The 5058-nt window shown below is 31.0% G+C and overlaps 1 long non-coding RNA gene across 1 annotated transcript in view; it reads right to left on the bottom strand.

Annotated features, from left to right (window-relative positions):
* LOC117236220 overlaps positions 1–5007 on the bottom strand; it is a 35347-nt gene extending 30340 nt beyond the window's left edge. Inside the window, exon 1 of the long non-coding RNA XR_004493817.1 lies at positions 4883–5007. This is a non-coding gene — a long non-coding RNA (uncharacterized LOC117236220). The remainder of the gene's footprint in view (positions 1–4882) is intronic.
* Positions 5008–5058: the final 51 nt, after the last annotated feature.

Here is a 5058-nt window from a genome sequence, read left to right as displayed (position 1 = left end):
TAATCGATAAAAATGTAAGAGAATAAATAGTGTCATTCCCTTCGACCTGATCTAGGGAATGAATCGTTTCTGTATATAGAGAGGGCCTCATTGACTGCGTTCTTCGTACCATGTCTCGTTTTATTTATTTAATTGGAACTTTCTCTAAAAGCGATTTTCTTAGTATCTTTTTCTTCGCGGAAAGTGCAGAGTGTAAAGCTTAACTCGTTGAGGATTAATTAGTAAAAATGATGTGTAAAAATATTTTGTGGATAGAAGTGTTCCTTTTGTTTACTAAAAGTATAATAATTAATAAATGTTAATTGTCAGATAATTTTATTGGATGATTTCACTCATTATGAGCGAAGCGGTGAGATGTGTAAAAGTTTCTGTAAACAAAAGTATTTCTCCTTTTCACTTGTAAATAGAGCAATGATATTGATTATTGAATAAATGATTTTCATCTCAATGAGTGGAGATTAACCATATGTAGATATAATATAAAGAAGAACATATAAATGGAAATAAATCTAAAAAGTAGTTTTATTAACTCCTTTTTAGTTCTAATCAGAACTATGATATTAATTACTGAATAAAATATCTTCCATCTCAAGGAGTTAAGACTAATCAAATGTATAATGTAAAGAAGATATATGTAAATGAAGAAATGTGAAAATGATTGAATTAAGCGAATTAAGAGATTCAACAGAGAAAGTAGTAGAACATTACCCTAGTCAGGGTAAACTGATTCGATAAGAAATATCAAGTTGACAACGAATCGATAATGTGTGACGAAGTTTGTTTATGAAAATCGTACCAGGGGATTCTCTGGTGTTTTTGACTGAGTTCGAAGCCGGAAACAGAGGCCCTGCTGGCGTTCCATTAATGCCTCTAATCTAGAGAAAAAAAAGGATAAAGAAAAAGATAAAAAATGAAACGATAAAGGGCTAAATCTATTTAATTGAAATCTAATCCTGTCACCTGCTGTTGGTATGCGTGTAAGTTAAACGTTTAAGTACTTTATTAAAAACACAAGAAAGCAAAAACCAGTCTTTTTTTCACACAACCCTACGTAAGTTCCTTGACACTTCCTATGATTGGTTTGTTAAACTCATCTCATTGACCTCCTTTTTGTTTATGCTGCAAACCTGATTACAATTAGTGTTTATTGAGCAGATCACTTTATCTGAAAATTATTGTATGTTTATAAAAAAATTGAGTACTATTTAAAAATTGAATACTGGGTGCTATAGTTCATTTATGAATTTTTCGTGCTTAACTTATTTAGCTCTAGAAATGAAACAAAGGATATTATGAACGGCTAAAGGATTTTAGATTTTTTGGTGATATTTACAAATGAAGTTTATGATTAATAACTTTATTGAAGAAAATCCGTTCGTGAAAAAGTTCCCTTAGATTCAATGCATTAGAACTATGCCAAATTATGACAAACAATTACTTCCAAAGAAATTTCGTGTTTCCTTCTTTTTTTACAGAAACATCCTTTTCTGTTAAGAAAAATCGATGTTGCATTTTAAAATGAATGAAAGAATATAGACGAGTAAACTGAAAATTTAATTAAAAAATTCATTAATTATGGAATATATAACGCTACACAAGCGCGCACACATACACATATACACATATACATAGAGTCGAAAATCTGACCCCGATTCAAGGCACAAAGGATAAGGATTGAAGAACAGAATCGTTACAGCCGAAGGCTGATTAAATCATTCGTTGGAGAACAGAGCCAAGAATAAACGTTTCTCCTATTGTAGTTCCACGATTTGAAGAAAGGTAGGAACGGGATGGGTGTGCACGTTTTCCTTTCAAAAGGAAAGACGGACAACTTCTCCAAACTCGCCCCTTTCGCGTTAAATTGAGCCAACAAACTCCCAGGACCAAAGTTCAATGGAGTTCATCAGCCTGGTTGCATCTCTTCTAATTAACCTTCCATTGTTTTTCTGTGAAAACTCTCTAACAACGGTCAGGTCGGTCGTAGGTTTAATTTTTATTTCACAATCCAATAATTTCTGCAAATGAGTATTATTAATTACTGTTTATCTGAAAATTTATAAAAAAGAACAGATGAAGTTAACAAGGAAAGATTAAATATACAATATTTAACGTAAATACGTAATATATAATAAAATAAGGTAACTGTAATTTATAACAAGTATATGTATAATTCTTAAGTACACATACATGGAATGCACCTAATAATTGAGGATTTGGAATGATAAATGAGATATACACGCACTAAAAGCGAATATTTTCAATTTTCGACCTTTGCCATCTTAATAAATTTAAATAAAAAAGAAATGATCAAAAATATACATTTTACTTGTGGTATATTATTGTATAATCTTTAATACTTGCCATTCGTTATTTAACTTATTAGGTATTATACTTATGTTATATTTCGTATTATATATTATATTGTAATATACTATAATCTCTGTCATTTAAATCATCTAATATTTAGTATTTGTAGTACACTACAGTCTTTAACACTTAAATGGTTAACCATTTAAGCTCTATAATTTCAGTATTAATTTTATAATCTACAATTTTTTAATTTCATAATTTATAAAAATATGTGGAATCCATTATGTTAGTGAGTTTAATAATTCTGCTGTTATTTATCTAATAGGAAGATTCCATATATGTATATAATTGTCAATATGGCGGTTGGAATTAATCGGTTAAATTAATTTGATTCGTCCGTGGCATTCGTTCGATCATCTTTAGAATTCTATTTCGAGGTTCTCGGGGTTGTTTATCGATGCACGGAACCCCTCTTGAAAGCCATCAAGCCCACCGAAGAAAATTATCAAAGCGTACCGGAAGTCACATTACGATCATTTTCCAATAGTTACGCTTTCCTATCCTATCTACATTGTATCGAAGGGCCATACCATCGATTCTTGTCGATATCTGTGCCACGGGTACGACACCACTGTCACTTCTGATGGCCACTTCGAGTCCGGAAATAGGAAATAATCAACTCGACGATGTCTCGAAATAGACTAACGACGGGTTTGAATTTAGAGTGTGCCCTTGACACTGCCAAAAGATTCAATTTTCCCTCATCACCCATGTCATAATTCGACACTTTTAACGGATACTACTACAGTCAAAATACGATTCGGATATTCGATTTCTGATACATGTTGCATGTTATGTCATTTCGCGATCAATCGACATTCCATATCGACTTAACTCTGCTATGTCCTTGAGCTTATTTTCAACACAATTATGATTTTTTATTGTCAAAAAATTTCTTTGACTTGAAGAAATTGTTAAAAAGTTTATTGATATAGGTATAATTTCTTGTCCCACTTTGAATTGATCGGAAACCATATTGATCAACTCCATAAATTGAAAAGTAAGAAAGTATGAGGTTACAAACAAAGTCTATATTATATTGTAGAAGTTTATTATATACAGTAAATTAAATAAAAGGTAATATTTAAGGCAAAAACAGTCACTGTAAGAAAAAATCTTTTTTGTCTTATAAAGACCAATTTTCTGATTCGAGTACATATCTGTTGTTATCATATTAGGTTAGTTATTAGATTATATAACAAAAAAAAAGATTGCAGTATACATTACTAAAGATTATAATGTACTACAAATCTTAAATAAAAAACGATTTATTGTTTAAAACTACAGCATATTACAAGTAACAACATATAGCATGTTACAAGTATTAAATGATAAATGGTAAGTATTAAAGACTAGGTATAGTATACTACAAGCAGAGCGTATAGTTATAACCATTTTTCCCCTCTAAATTCATTAAATGGTAAAGATGAAAAATTGATTATATTTTCCAAGAAATTTTTTTAGTTTCTTTTTTGTAACAATATATTTTAAAAGATCTTTAAAGGAATTCATAAATTTGTGAGGTATTGAAGGTAACAGAATATTTGGAACATGTACTAAAGAGAAGTTTCATAGCAGGCGTAAATGTCTGCCGAACTCTCAACCTAATTTTCATATGCCACGAATACTCGACGTTTCCGGTGGTGTCACATGGCGTAGGAAACGACGGGGAAAAGTGGAAAGAGAGAAAAAAAAGAAAGGTGGCACAAATCGTGGTGAGTAGTCAAGCGAGAAATGGCGTTGCACCGTTGCGTTGGATCGATCGCAAGTCGCTTTGTGTCTGAAGTTCGTCACAGATGGCGGCACCTCATAGAAATGTTTTCCTACTTCGAGGAAAGAACAGGGTGAGTCATAGAACATCAACATCGGCGAGAGCAGTGGTACGACCGCGAATTTCGCGAGACGGTTCGCGCGGATAAACTTTCACAGTAACTTCGTGTTACACGAGGTAAATCTAAAGATTTTTCTCGATAGTTTCTTTAAATTTATATTCACGCCTTGTTAAATCAATTTCCATCATCGAATGATCAAAATATCAGTTATTTATTAATAATTATTCCTTAATATTATATATTTTGATATTTCTACTCTTAATGTAACTAAAAAATATTTCTTCATAAATTTTAATTTCTTCATAAATTCTGAATTTTTAATTTTAAGTTGTAAATTTTCTATAAAAGAAATAATTGTAAGTACTTTTTTAATATATAAAAAAATTTAGAAATTGTAGAGATCGTTAGATTTTCGACATTTAATCGTAAGATTGTTATTTCTTCAAAAGGTTTTGTGAAATCTGTTAGTGATTGATCGCGATCAATCATACTCGATGATCTACTAATAATTGATCAAATTAATCAGAACGTTCGATTAATCATTAATCAATCCTGATAAAAATGACCATCGATCATAACCAAGAACATATTTAACTTAAATGTCACGTAATTTTGATCATTTCTACAGTCACTTTTATATCAAACCTATTCTACTTATAGATGAATTCAATACGACTTACCATTATTACGATTTCGCCTTCATCCAGTCTTAATTATCTTCGTCAATAAAATACTCACATTTTTCACGTTTATATTCAAGCTAACGATCAAGAAACTTTGCGATGTCTCATAACCGCTACCGGAAGAAAATTGCAAATTATTTCAGAAAATTGCCCCATGGTAATCCGTCGCAAGA

The sequence above is a fragment of the Bombus vosnesenskii genome, unplaced genomic scaffold, assembly GCF_011952255.1.
Source record: "Bombus vosnesenskii isolate JDL3184/JDL3185 unplaced genomic scaffold, Bvos_JDL3184-5_v1.1 scf7180000013340, whole genome shotgun sequence".
Taxonomy (NCBI): domain Eukaryota; kingdom Metazoa; phylum Arthropoda; class Insecta; order Hymenoptera; family Apidae; genus Bombus; species Bombus vosnesenskii.
The sequence above is the reverse complement of the archived record's forward strand: the minus strand, read 5'-3'. Positions and strand labels throughout refer to the sequence as shown.